A 16029-nucleotide genomic window follows, 5' to 3' on the forward strand; every position below is an offset into this window, starting at 1 on the left:
TTAAAAAATCAGATCACGCTTCGCGCTCGCATTATTTATTCAGTGCGATCCACATCCACTTCACAGGTTTCCTACACATTGCTTGAAATAATGCTTAAATTGATCCTTCTTCATATCGGATTATCATTTTTTTCAGCTCGCGCTTCGCGCTCGCATTAGTGATTTTCATGATAACAGAAACCCTATAAACAATTTGTACTCCTTACTCGACTAAGATTCTCGACTTGCCGACTGGAATTACCTTGCATTCACCCGGGAAATCGATAACACTATCACCGTTTTTAGAATGCCACGTGTACTTCTCTTGGGGGAAGTCGGTCAATACGGTCACTTATAATCTCGTCATCGGGATGAACGGACGTGTGTGACGAAGACTCCGCCAAGTATACAATTAACAATTGTCCAGATAATCTTGACCATTATGGGTGGACCCGATAGACCAAGACGAGGAAAGGGGGGATCGTTGGCCGACAACCCCCCTAAGCCCAAGCGTCCCTCTCCCGCTGACAACTCTGCTGCCCAAAATGACGACACTGACGGCGACGACTCCACACTATCCAATGCTATCCACACAGCCATCGATAAACTACTCACCAATGAAAATTTAATATCTAAGCTGGTTTCGACAATCAAGACAAAGCTGTTGGATGAGATATGTGAATCTCTGAGATCGGAAGTGAGAGACTCGTTGAAATTTGACATTGACAACGCCAACGACAAAATGGCGTTGCTCGAAAAACGAGTAGATGTCGTCGAGGACGCCATGGACGAAGCAGAGCAGTACTCTCGAAGAAACTGCCTAATCTTTGCTGGTATCAACGAGACGCAAGACGAGGACGTGGAGAGGAAAATAGTGATCATATGTAAAGAGGACCTCGGTGTAACCATCAATGAAAGCGACGTCGACAGATGCCACCGACTCGGGAACCCAAACAACAAAGGACATGCAGAAAGCTCGCAAACAACATCGGGACGTCATCGTAAAATTCACGAACTATCGGAAGAGAGACTCCATCTACAAGGCTAGATTCAACCTGCGAAAGTCATCGAGTAAGTCAAAGCATATATATATCAATGAAAGCCTAACACAGAAGCGGAATAAACTATATTGGAAAGTCAAGAAAAGTCTCAGAAGCAATGATTACAAACTCTGGACACAAGATGCTAAAATAATTGTCAAAAACCAAACGGCGAAAAGGTGTCTATTGCCAGTGAAAATGACCTGTCCAAAGTAAACTGAACACTCGAACTCTATACAGACTGTCAAAGCTAGAGGTAAATCGTGATGTTTATCGTCAAATATCTTTGTCTATGTTGAATGTTGTTGTTTTCTTTATTTCAAATTCATGTTATTTTGTTTTATGTGATTTTGGTTAACGACGCTCATTTTTTGTTATTAACCTTCTTGTTTCATAGTATATTTTATGTTATTTGTTCTATGACAATTAAGTATGCGTGTGTATGTTGCAAGAAACCAGTAAAATGCAACCAGAGGGCCCTTCTCTGTCCAAACTGTAAAAATTGGGTTCACATTACGTGCGCCAATGTACCCCAATCTGTATACAATGATGGAAAAGAACTTTTTGAAAATTGGAGTTGTCCTATTTGTATTCTTCAAGAATTGCCCTTTTTTATGTTGATTGCGATCCAGATACAGTGGATGAGTCATTTTCGGAACACGACAACTTGTCTAATAACGAAGATAAGGATTTTTGTATTTATGATAAAGGATTGCCAATATCCCATCTAAACGTCAGAAGTTTACGAAACAAAAAGGAAGAAATATATGAAATATTTCATGAATAACAATTCAGTCGATTTATTCAATATGTCTGAGACATGGGTTGACGAATACCTCAAATATATTAGACATTCCAGGTTACATTTTTGAAAGGAGAGATCGTAATGTCCACGGTGGTGGAGTTGGATGTTATATAAAAAATAATGTAGAATATGTTAGAAGACGTGATTTTGAAAACTTTTGAAGGAACTTAAAAAAATCGATGTAAACAAAGCTGTTGGTCTGGATGATTTACATCCAAGATTATTGAAAATCGCCGCCCCCCTTTATAGCTGAACCACTTTCAGTAATATTTAAAAAAATATTAAAGCTCAGGATGCTTCCCAAGTGATTTCAAAAGAGCAAAGATTATCCCAGTACCGAAGAGTGGTGAGTCAAGTGACATCGGCAATTATGGACTGATCTCACTGTTGTCATGTCTATCAAGAATACTTGAAAAGGCAGTGCATGCCCAACTTTACGATTATTTACAAGAATACAAACTGCTGTCACAGCGCCAATCGGGTTTTCGCCCCAAGCACTCAACCGCAACTTGTTTAATTGAAATAACTGACTACCTGTTAAATAATATTGATTGTGGCTTAATAACAGGTGCGATACAGTGCCGGCCGCGGGAAACGTCACAGTGCCCCCTAGGGCGAACGCGGTAGCCCGTAGCGGACATTTGAGGGGAGCGGACGAGGGAAGACGCCCGCGTCCGCTCCCCTAGGACATGAGTGCCCTAGGGGAGCGCCCGAGGGTAGTCCCGCGTCTATCCTAGGGTGTTTCTGCAGGATGTTCGGCCGTGCATTCTTGGTCGAAAGAAGAGGACTGATTTGACACATTCAAGACTGCATGTGATTTTTATCTCATATCAAGCATAAGTTTTCGAATATTTATCGTGGATAAAATCTGTTATGAAAATTACAAAGTTTGGGGTTGATAACTGGGATTTTAGGCTTTTTCACCGAATTACTTTGTTCGATTACACACTGGGACCAGCATAAAGGGTCCTTTCCTATATATTAATATTCTTTCCGTGGTGTCCGTTATTTCATTCACTCACATGGTTAGTCGTGATTGTAAATGAGTTTCTGACAAAGGAGCAGGTATTTGTCGATGTTGACCCTACATTTCGGAGGTCGTCCTATAACTATTTACTCTATTGTTTCCCTGCATGGTCATCCTTTTTATATACCCTGACATTCCTTTCAGGCGCGGATCTACGAGATGCAGATAAAAGGGAGAAGAAACCAAAAATGAAAGAAAAGGCGAATATGAAGGGATGGATTGAAGACGAGAAGGAAAGAGATAAGAGAAATAGAAAAAAGTGAGAGAAGGGGAAAGGGGAGAAAGAGAAAATAGGGGGGGGGGGCGAAGAGGAGAAAGAGGGAGAGGGGGTAAAGAAAAGAAATAAGGAAAAGGTGAAAATCGAGAAGAAAACAGAGGGGATAAAAAAAGGGAAGGTGAGACAGAAAGAAAATAGGGAAAAGGAAAATAGATTGAAAATCGAAGGGGAGAAGAATCAAAAGGAAGAAAAGGAAGGACACAATGAGAAAGAGAGAATGATAAGGAGGGGGATATTAAATGAAATGAAGAAGGGAGACATAATAAAATTGTCCAGTTTTTCATATCAGAAAATACGTTAGTAACTCGCATCTGCCCGTTTTTACGCTGATGACAAGTATTAAACATTCTTGCGCTCAATCTTGTAATTATTTTCTCTCACCTTGCTCACAATCTCCTGCTCTCGTTGCATCAATTAAAAACTTATCCCGAATTAACATCCGCTCATTCAAGAAAGACAAATTTAAGAAAAAGGCAAATAGGAAGGGATGGAGGGAAAATGAGAAGGAAAATAGAAAAAGTGAGAGAAGCAGAAGGGAGCGAAGAAAAGAAGGGGAAAGGGGAGAAAGAGAAAATAGAGGGGGCTTATTGTTTCATGGTAATATGGATACCATATAGTTCTGCGGTACTTAGTTATGAAACTTGTTTTACTCAGTAATGCTCACACGTGATGATTAAAAGGATTTTCGACTATATAGAGGTGAACCGGGACGGGGCTTTCATTCTTTAACTTGGCTTGACTAATTCCGCTGTTCCCCGAAAAGAATTGTTAGATTTGATAGTTAGCGTTTGCGTGAGCACCCACCAAAACTCTTAACAAAAGAATGGTTTGTATAGCTCCATTCTTGCTTTGTCGGCAAGTGATAATTAACTCGTTAAGTACCGATTCCACACACTACGTCAAAGTAGCTTTCGAAAACATACTTTTACTTGGGTATGTGTTTAAACATTGAAGCTAAATGTGCTAGAATTTTTTTAAATAGTTACATTATGTAAATAGCTTTTGCTGCTTTGCTCTGGAACGCATTGAGCATCCAATAAAGATGGAAAGTGCGCTTTACAAATGTCATGTATTATTATATTTAGCTGCCATATAACACTGAATTCTGTATTATTCCAAGTTGTGACTTGGTTTTATCATTTCCAATTCATATAACAAAATATATTTCGAAGGAAAATCTTGCTTTACTGAAATAAAATTAATAAATAAACAATGTTTATAACTTTAATTGATGTCCCACAAATCTAACAATATAAAACCGCAGTTCGTAAATATGATAGTTTAATCTTTACTTCGACGTCAATTATTCGTGTTATTATCATCATGTAGGTGTATCAGGGATATTAATATTCGTTTTAATCCCATCTATAATTTTATATAAACTTGCGCGAAATATATGTGGTTGTTCTCACTATGAAGCTGCAACCCCTCTTCATTTTTCTCATCCTCCTCTTCCTTCTTCTCCTTTATTATTTCCACCACTTTCATCTCTTCCCAATTCGAATATCTACCAATGTAACTTAAAAACCGCAATAGAGAGCAGGTAATGTAATCAGATGTTTTAGCAAAAAGATAAATCTGTTACATCTATTGCATTTAGGTAAATTTATATTTTTTATAGGGTGAGGGTTTTAGAGACCCGATTTGAACCGAAATGAAAAGAACATCCTCATTTATTGTTGTTAGCGTATCAACAAATTAATCCCCCCTCTTCATTTCTATGAACATCCTGTCATAAATTGGGAAGCGGATGTGATCAAAGGAGATCAAATGTGTGGGCGGGGAGCAAGACTCTACCAGACTGTTGACAATAACAAAAGAACCAAATAAAAAATCGATGAGCACAATCAGTTTTGCTGGTGTTTGCTTTCTGCACGTCTACTTTGTATGATCTTGGTCATACTAGTATTCGTTTTCACCTTTCATTCCCTTTATTAGGGTTGTATCAACCATGTCAACGAATTGACGATCCCAATATTGACCGCACGTTTGTTTTAACATAATGAGAATTCGCAAATGCCCTTGATATTCATAATTCTTTTTTATTTTAAGTTTGTCATTAATGTTTGTTAACATTCACTCTGTTAATAACTTGTCAATTTTGATTTACAAAAAAAATCAAGTCTGCCTTTTATCTATTTTAATTATTTTTTTTGTTGATATCCCTTTCTTTCTTCATTCCGGATTCCACCCTGTGCACCCCGTTAAGCTCATAGAAGAATGTTTCAAATGTTTTCTAGTTCTTACACTGTTCACAATAAGGAGATGGGATTAGGTGTATTGTTTACGCTGAAGGGAGAGGAATGGGTGCGTATGGAAAAAAAATATCCCAAAAGATAGAGAATTGATCTCCATGACATTAAATCACAATTGTGTCCTATTTTTTAAAAACAAGTTTGTATGATACATGTATGCCTCCCACGTAAGGCGTAAGGAAAATAAGTTTACCTAATGCATCAAATTAGATTAATTGATTAGATTCATTGCGGTAAATAAAATACAATAAATTCGATGTTCCAGCCAGGGTGACCAGATTTCACAAAATTAAATACGGGACAATCGACAAAGCACTATGTACCATCGGATCGACCGAGCCAGGCCAAAAAAATCAACAAAAAGGCTACACAATGTTAGACTTGTTAACAAAATATATTAAGAAAGGGGAAGGGAGGGTGAGCGGAAGAAAGAAAAGAGAAAATAATGAGGAAACAAGAAATGAATTGAGACGAAAGAAAAAAATAAGGAAAAATTAAAAGGAAAAAAGTTTGAATAAAAGAGAGAACGGTTTCCGTCATTACTTGTAATGAATAAAGAAAGAAAGAATTAAAATAAAGGAAGGGAAGATGAATAAATGTGTGAAAGAAAAAACATAAGGAGAGAAAAGAGAAAAGTAAGAAAAATGGAGGAAAAGAGAAATAAATAAAAAGAATTCCTTCATTATTTGAAAGAAACAAAGACAGAATAAAACATGAAGGAAGAAAGTGAAAGAGGGAATAAGGGAAAACAGAATTTAAAAAAAGAAAAAAATAACATCTACAAAAAAATAATAATCTACAATAGATTCCGATCACGCTAGTTTAAAAACAGAATGGTCTCTCACAAGATAACCAAAGTACATGCACATGTAAACATAATGCAATGTACGTACCCTAGGGCACCCGAGGATAAGTGCGGGCACGGCCAATATTATATAGCACGCAGGAAACTGCGGGCCCGGGAAAACGCCCTCGTCTGCTCCCCTTGAATACCCTCGGTTAGACGCAAAAGCCCCATAGGGTGTTTGCGTGCTCGGGCGTGACGTTTCCTGCGGCCGGCACTGTATTCCTTGATCTGAAAAAAGCATTCGACGTAATATCTCACGAAATATTGTTATAAAAAATGCCATATTATGGTATAACATCGGTCGAATTAGACTGGTTCTCATCATACCTAAAAGATAGACAACGATGTGTCTCGTTTCAAGGCGTCCAGAGTGATTTTCTACAGATCTATTCAGGTGTGCCGCAAGGATCAATTTTGGGCCCCTGATGTTTTGTTTATTTCTTAATGATATTTATAACTTGAAATTTAGTAATCAAATCAAGATTGCACTTTACGCTGACGACACAGCTCTGTTTTGTAAAGGAAATAATTCAAAAAGCACACATAAAAAATTACAAAAACATTGTGATTTACTGTGCAAATGGTTTGAAATAAATAATATGGAAATCAATGCAAAGAAAACCAAAGTGATGGTTTTTGGGACGAAACTAAGAATCTAAGTATGAATATCTTTCACAGAAGAGAATACCTTGAGAATGTTTCTGATATCAAATATTTAGGGGTAACCCTTGATCAAAGTCTAAGTTGGACACCGCACATCTTTAATCTAACCAATAAAATCAACCGGGCTATCGCATGCATTACTTGAATCGACGCATTCTCAAGCACCTTTACCATGCTCCTGTTCTCCCACATATAGATCATTGTTCGGTTGTTTGGGGTAAGTGTTAAAAGAAAGATTTGCTCAAATTACAGAGGACGCAAAACAGATATGCTACATTAGTCCTCAATGCAGACTATCGTACCACAAAGGATATCCTTTTAAACAAACTTCAATGGCAAAGTATTGAAACTCGCATCAACTATTACTACTCTATTTTCGTATTCAAAATACTCAATAATCTAGCCCCACATTATTTAGAATCTTTTGCCTGTAAACGACCACTCTTTTATGTTACTCGTCATTCTACCCTAAGTCCTTTATTTATTCCGAAACCTATGACAAAATTTAAAAAGCGATCTTTTTCTTACATCGCTCCAAATATCTATAATAATCTACCAACTCATATACGCACGGCAACTTCACTCCAAATGTTTAAAAATCAAATCAGGCTACTCTCTTTATTGTTTTAACGCATGCACTGGTCCTATTTATAATGTCTTTTGCCATGAGGTTAATTCATTTTGTTTTTGTTTTGATGTTATCGTGACGTTTTTTTCTTTTTGGTTTTATGTATTTGTGATACTTTTGTGTATTTTTTGCTTGTTTCATTTTACTTTTTTTTATTTGTCCTTGTATGCTACCTGCATTATGCCATTTTATATCAATAATTTTCAGTGTCTTTTAAATTGTCAATTTTATAACTTATTTATTAATTTTACTTAGTTTAATTTTAGTCACACGTTTTTAAAGTAATTTCCTTTATTTCTATGATTTTGTTCGTCTTTTAAACTGTCTTGATTTTAATCTAGGTTTTTAATGTTTGTTTTGATTCATTTAATGTGATATCATTGATATGTCATGAAATTTTGTTTGTCTACTGTATTTTATTTTATATTAATTGTATTTCATTTATTTTGTAAATCTTTCTTTGTCTACAGGGCTCTTTTGTAAAGCAGGCCTTTGGGCTCTGAAAGGACTACCCTGTTTTTAAATAAAACTAAATAAATAAAATACGCGCACCTGGAAGGATTGGATCACTTTTACACATCCGAAACGCGCTAATATTGTGAATGCGCGATCAGCGGGGATCAAATCGACTCAGTCACTTTCAAATTACCGTCCGGGAAAGACATTGTTTTAGATCACGGTGATACTACCTTTTACTCGGATTTATTCGGAAACACGTACCCCATGCACGGAGACATCTGAGATAGAACTGATAACGCGATCTGGATCTATACACGGAAAATTAAATCAAACTCTAGCCGGACTCTAGCCTATTCACATCGGAACATATTCCACTGATACATCTGTGATAAAACTGTTAACGTTATACTCGGCCTAGATCTAGTCCTTTAATTCGGATATAGATCTACGGAACCAATTTATTATTCCTCGGAGACATCTGACACGTGAAAAAAAAACCAAATTTTAGTCGCAGGTAGGCCTCCGTAACCTGCCGACACCATCTAACTTCTACCACAGCTTACTGGCTCCTACCTCGAGCGAAGTTCGTGCAGGCTCCACTCCACTTCACTACCGCTACACTACGCTTCACCTACCCGAACTTCGAGACCATGAACTCGATCGGATATTCCGAGTGACAAAAGGTGGGATTTTATGGGGAGAAAATACAAAATTCATGCAACATCACGAACTTTAAAAACAAGTGCAACTAATATTCTTACTTTACACAAAGTTTCACTTCTTTTCCATGCTTCTATCAGTCTCAAAATTGATGATTTAGAGCCAACATGAAGTTCCTCACACGTAATAATTCGCTGCCGATTTCAGAACATCGCATGCGCGCGAGGGTCCGAGCTCGGACCAGACCCGGTACCTCTCGCATGCGATGTTTTGAAGTCGGCAGCGCATTAATATTTATACGTGTGAGGAACTTCATGTTGGCTCTAAATCATCAATTTTGAGACTGATAGAAGCATGGTAAAGAAGTGAAACTTTGTGTAAAGTAAGAATATTAGTTGCACTTGTTTTTAAAGATCGTGATGTTGCATGAATTTTGTATTTTCTCCCCATAAAATCCCACCTTTTGACACTCGGAATATCCGATCGAGTTCATGGTCTCGAAGTTCGGGTAGGTGAAGCGTAGTGTAGCGGTAGTGTAGTGGAGTGGAGCCTGCACGAACTTCGCTCGAGGTAACTGGCTCCCCGATTTCGCCGATCATATCGCGGCTCACATCAAAACTTGACTGGTTCAATGAAATAATCAATGCATCAGGATGGGAAAACATAAAGGATCAACCAGAAGAGGAGGCAGGGGAAAAAGAGCCAAAGGTTCAAGGGGACACCCACGGAGTCTACGCAGTCAGACACGGGCAACGAGAGCTACAGGAACGGAGAACCCGGCAAGCCAGCAGCCGACTGGGCCGGGGTTGATCGAGCCTTCGCTAGGCGATGGACCAGAGATAGCTCAACAAGCAGCCACCCCCCACCCACGTCAACCCCCGACGAGCCACCAGTCATCCGGTGAGTTAACCAGCCTAGGGCCTGTAATCCAGGCCTCTGATGCACATGTGTCATTCCCATCTATTGTGCCTGAAACTAGAAATATAATGAGGGTTAATTCGATGGTTAATCAAGGGGGTAAACCAGGGAATACAGCCGACAATAACACTAGGCCCAGTCTACAACTCATTCATTTTGCAGTGATAATTCAACCAGGGCTTTAGTCCCAGACCCAGGTGAGAATGCAAGCGCTACGGCAAGCCTTCCTGCCAAATCATCACCCATGTCCCCCCAGGGCGAGCTACTCGGTTCAGGGGTTCCAAAGAACATAAAAGAGACAATATGGAAGGGGGAATTTGTGGACTTTAACACACCTTTGGGGGGTCAAGCAACATCCAGGCTTTTCCCTAGTGCAACTCGATCATGGGATTGTACTTAAACATGTTAAATCTAACACAGAAAAGAGAAACAAGATATCCAATGTCGAGACATGGACAAGTGCATTCCTGGTATATGCAAGCTTGTACCTGCAGGCCTACCCAAACCAAGCACAAGAGCTATTGAAATACGGACATCTTTTCCGGTCCGCAGCAGCTTGATACAATGGCTATTGGTGGCGTGAGTACGACCACGAATTTCGTACCCGGAAACAGGTAATAGGTAAATCATGGGCCAGCATAGATGGTGAACTTTGTTCGTGGTGGCACGTTGTTGGTGGTGGCTCCTTTAGGGGAGTAGGAGGCCAGGGCACCTGGGGGAGAGGGGGACCCATTAATGAATTCATTGTACCTCCCAGTAAAAACGCTTTGCTTCCAAGCCTTATTTAAACGGGACAGCTAGAGCCAAGCAGCAGTAGTCGGGCCGGCAACCAGGCTTTCGACAGCCCAATTCGGGAATCTGCTTTGACCTCGACTTCCGCTCAGGAAAGTGCACCAGACAAGCACAAATACATCATTTGTGGCAGGCCTGACCACGGGAAGGTTTCCTGCCCGCGGGCCACAGGGGCATCAACTGCACAACAAAAGAAGTCCAACTAACTCTCACCTCGATAAGAATCCCATTTACACGTTACCTGAGATAGAATCAATAGTAGGCAATACTATGGCCCTCGCATGCCTGCTAATTTCACAATTTAAGGTCAATAGGACAAAGTCAGCAAGTGGCAAGTAAGAAAATAAATAAAGAAGTGAGCCTTGGACGGTATGCTGGTCCATTTGACTCACGACCGCTGCCGAATCTCAGGGTTAGCCTAATCGGTCTAGTACCGAAGAAAACCCCAGGTGATTTTAGACTTATACTTCACCTATATCCCAAAGATTACTCAATTAATAACTTCATTCATGACGAAACATGCGAGGTACAGTGCATCATCTATAATAGATGATGCACTGGATATAATTGCACGTATTGGTACAGGAGCCAACTAGCAAAGCAGACATTAAGTCGGCGTTTAGACCTCTTCCAATAGCTCCACAAGAACTGTTTGGGAATAAAGTTTGGAGGGAAATATTATGTAGATAAGTGTTTGCCCTTGGGAATCAGATGTGCACCTGCATACTTTGTGGTTTTTTCAAGCTTTATTGAGTATTTCGAACAAAATCAGACATGATAGTGCACTACATGGATGATTTCCTTGTAATGGGTTCTGCCTCCAGGTTAGGAATCCAGTGTTCGTTTATTATCAACGAATTCTGCTCCTTGTGTGAAGAAATAGGGGTCCCCCTTGCCGAAGAGAAATCTGGGGTCCCACCACTAAACTAACATACGTTTGGAGATTGATACCACCCGCATGCAAATTCAGATACCCCAAAACAAGTTAATATCTCTATGAAGACAGATAGTGGTAGTGCTGGAACAGCATTTCATTAGCCTCAAAGAAATCCAATCCCTAGCCGGGTCACTTAACTTTGTTTGTCGAGCTGTACAGCCAGGTAGGGCATTCCTGAGAAGAGTTACAGATCTCACTAAAGGGCACACAGGGGCCAATAAGAGCATCATCATTTCAGATGGAGCAAAGAAAGACTTAAGACCTTGGCTTTCTTTCCTTAGCTTTTTTAATGAAGTCTCCGTAATTCAACCTCAGCAATGGGCGGCAGGTCGGGATTTGGACTTGTACACTGACGCTAGTGAAGACTTTGGATATGGGGGCTATTTTCAGGGGAAATTGTTTAACGGAAGATGGCGTCATAATGGGGTAAGGGGAGATTACTCCATTGCGTGGAAAGAAATGATGCCAATAGCAATGGCGGTTATGGTATGGGGCCCACAGTTGAAAGGAAACAAAATATTGTTCCATACAGATAATATGGCTGTAAAAAGCATAAACAGGCAAACTTTACATTGTAGTAATATCATGCACCTGGTTCGGATCTTTGTTTTGGAATGCTTGAAGAACGATATCCTGTTCAAAGCAGTGTACATTCCTTCTAAGGATAACTCAATTACCGACTCCTTGTCTCGAATGCAGATGGGGAGGTTCATGGGAAGGGATCCTGGCCAGGTATTTATCGAAGAAACTCAGTTCCAAGTTCAATCTTTATTGTTGCAGTGAATGAAGGAGAAATATATTACAACAGAGACCGTACTGCAGTGAGTTGTGTTGGACACCAGTCAAAATATACACACTGTAAAAACACTGATAGGGTGTTAAACTGACACCAGTTTGATGTACTATATAGAGGTCATACCCTGAGGTGTCAAAATCATACCCTATACTTTCAAATAACACCAAGGAGGGTTAAAAAAGCTGAATTGTACTAAACTAAATGCCCATGGATACATGTTTAACTAACACCGTAATTTAAGCACCGGATTAAAATGACTGGTATTTTCCTTTATGCGGTGACACGACAGTTGCTCCGGCGACAATTGTCCCGGCTTTATTTCTTCGAAGACATAGGGTTTGGGTTATGTGGTTGCAATAGGGTTTTATGTTATAGGTTTAGGTTTAGAATAGGGTTTACAGCGTTAAAGGTAAAGTCCAGCCCAGAAAAATCAAACTAGCAAAACGCTGAAAATTTCATCAAAATCAGATGTAAAATAAGAAAGTTATGACACTTAAAAGTTTTGCATATTTTTCACAAAACGGTGATATGCAAAACACTAATGAGAAAGTCGATGATGTCCCTCACTCATGTATTTTGTTTCTTATTGTTTGAATTACACAATATTTCTTTTTTTACAGATTTGACAATAAGGACCAACTTGACTGAACCATATAAATTTAAACAATGCTAATTCCACATGTTTAGGGAGAAATTAATAGTTTTTTTCACTTGACAATGAGGGAAAAATAGAATATTCCCTTTTTTATATAATAAAATCGAAAAGAAATAGTTAGTGGATGACGTCACCAGTCTCCTCATCTGCATAACCAGGGCGTACATATAACTTTTTTTGTGAAATTAAGCAATACTTTAAAATGTCATTGATAGCTTTTTTATTTTACATCCGGTTTTGATGAAATTTTCAGTGTTATGCTTGTTGGATTTTTCTCTTTTTATTTAAATCAACTTTTTGTGAGGGTGGACTTTGTCCTTTAAATCCAGGGTTGAAATTGGTGATTCCATTAGTGTGGAGCACTTGTCACCGGAGCAAATGTCATGGAACCCTCTATGTACATCGGTCAATATGACAATGTTTGCGTAGCACTAGTCCGAATAGATTAAAAATCAATATATGATAGATGTTTGAGGGGTGGGTAATTATGGAGTTTTACCTCTTTAGGGGATTAATTTTAAATTCGATAACATGATATTGAGCATGGAACGACCATGCATTTTCGATATATATAGGGCCTTTTCATTTCGAGGTAATCAAGAATTACTTCATGTTGTCATATCTTAGTTATTGTGTTGTTTGAGGCAATTGCAGTCGAACGAAATTAGACAAATTATCTAAAAAGAAAGTCTCTTAATATTTATGATGTGTATTATTTTTTCCATTGCATTAATTGGTTTCTTTTATTTACAGAATATGCTACCTCTTAATATCCATAACATAATTACCCTTATTCACCGGATACATATTCACAATACCCGTTTTAAAGATCATTCCACCTATGTCCAGTTAATACTAATAATGTAATGAAATGTGTACGACATAATTTCCCTGTGATTTGGAACTCCACCCCTAGAGATGTAATTGAAAGCAAATCTGTTAGGTCATTAAAAAGATTGAACCAGTTCCTATTTCTTAAACATTTATTTTTTTCTGTAGATTGACACCTTTTTTATGTTGTTCTTTTGGTCTCTGTTTTTAATTGTCGTTTATATATCACGTTTAATTCTTTATCTTATTGTTTCTCTATACCACGTCATGTTATCAATGCTCTGGGAACTGCGCTTACACAAGGCAACTTTGTCTTTATTTATGCAGTTCCCCATTTCATTTTCATTTTTTACTCTTGCTTGTAAATAAATTGTTTCTCATACCTTGCTTTATAATCGTTTTTATCGAGAATGAAATAAATACAAATTGAATTTGTAAATTTAAAATGTAAGAAAAACGAAATAGTTTTTGTCCTTATTGCGAAAAATGGGTATTTTTTATTTTCTTAATATGGAATTTCCTGATATATTTGAAAGTAAGACAGGTTCATGTGTAAGCAACTAAATCTCATGGTTTAACTCAATTTGACATACAGAAGGACTCGGATCGTTGGTATGATATTATTCATATTCTCAATTTTCAAACGGGTTTTTCGAAAAAAAAAATCATTTACAACATGAAAGGTATTACATTAAATTAATACTTCGACGATTCAATGAAGAGATCCCTTATTTCGGATTCCACATGCAGGACGAAGAGATCTATATTTCAAATCCTGCAAATAGGCCTAATGAAATAAAATACAGAATTTGCTTACCATCATATGGCTACTGCAGATGTACATATTATTACTCTTTATACAATTTTAGTTGTCATAAGTTCTTTTTATTAAACATCACAATACTTTGAGGGGGTGATAGCAATATACTGAGAGGGAAATTTCAAATGCATGGACTCGCCCACATGAAAGGGCTATGCATTCAGGGGTCAACATCAACATGATATTATTTTTTATCACACTTGGCAGCTTGATGGTGACAGTGAAGGCCTATGACTATTTGTAATGGTCGTTTTAATGGTTTAATTGTGACATAAACTAATGAGTTGAGACGATTTATTTTCAGTGGTTAGAGGACTACTGTATATACTTTTAAAAAATCGTGTTTCCTTTTAAACCAAAATAGGATTTTTTTAAATAGGTGAAACGTATTCAACGAAAACATTTCTTACTGGTGAACATTAAAAATGTAAACAAATGTTCATTAACATTTGAAATACTAACCTTATTGTTTACTATCCACGTTCAAACCACAAATTTTGCAGATAAATCTGCAAGGAATATTTCTTAATAAATTAGTTATAATGTTCACAAAATGTAAAAGGAGGTGTATGGATCCATTATCAGATCCATTATCATTATCCCCTCGTCATATTCTCTCCCATTGATCTCTCTCTCTCTTTCTCTCTTTGTCCATCTCTCTCTCCCTCTCTCTCTCTCTCATCCTGCCCATATTCTATCTCCCTCCCAACCCCTTATTCTCTTGTTAGGAAAAAGGAAATACTTTTCTTCTAAGAAAATGATGCTTCTGAGGGAGCAAATTCGCATAAAAATTTGTAAAATCTCTTTTAAAAATATTATTTTTTAACCCCTCACTCTTTGTTTTTGATAATAGCAGGGCCCGCTGGAAGCACAGTTTTTGGAACTAAAGTGGCTATCCTGGGTAAATATGCCCTTATTATTTAATAATAAGGGCATATTTACCCAGGGTAAATAATAATCATTATTTATTATCATTGATATTATTATTATTATTTCCCCTGCCTGTCTCACCCTTACATATCTCTATCCGTTGTTTTGTTCCCGTACCTATCATCACCACTATGAGCTCTCACCCGGTCTGTCATCCTTCTCATTCCCTCTCTCCATCCCCACTTTTTTCTCTCTTGTCAGGAAAAACAAAAAGAAAATATTTATTTAGACAAATGATGTTGTGAGGTAGTGACGTCACATAAAAAAATCGTGTATTTTTAAACCCTCTCTCTTTTTTTTTATAGATATGTCACTCCTCCGTGCCTGTCTCCTCTTACCTCTCTAGTTTTTTTTTTTTTACCATACCTATCATCCGTGTGAGCTCTCTTTCTCTCATGTTCTCCCGTTCTATTCAGTTGGACATTATTCATATTCATCATTTGTTTCATTAAATCTCGAAGTACAACATATTTCACGCTGCATTCATTCACCCTGTTTATTTCCATATTTGAAAGAAGGTTCAAAATACAGTAGTGCAAAAAAACTCGAACGTTCATAAGTATAACAGTTGTAGAAATACGTTATACATGTACATCCTAATAGTGTAAACATGATAAATTACAATTTATATTCATATTAATATGAGTGTGAATAAACAATTTAACCCCACAACAAAGCTTTTGGCATTAATACCACATCAAAGATGCAAT

The sequence above is a fragment of the Lytechinus pictus genome, unplaced genomic scaffold, assembly GCF_037042905.1.
Source record: "Lytechinus pictus isolate F3 Inbred unplaced genomic scaffold, Lp3.0 scaffold_37, whole genome shotgun sequence".
Taxonomy (NCBI): domain Eukaryota; kingdom Metazoa; phylum Echinodermata; class Echinoidea; order Temnopleuroida; family Toxopneustidae; genus Lytechinus; species Lytechinus pictus.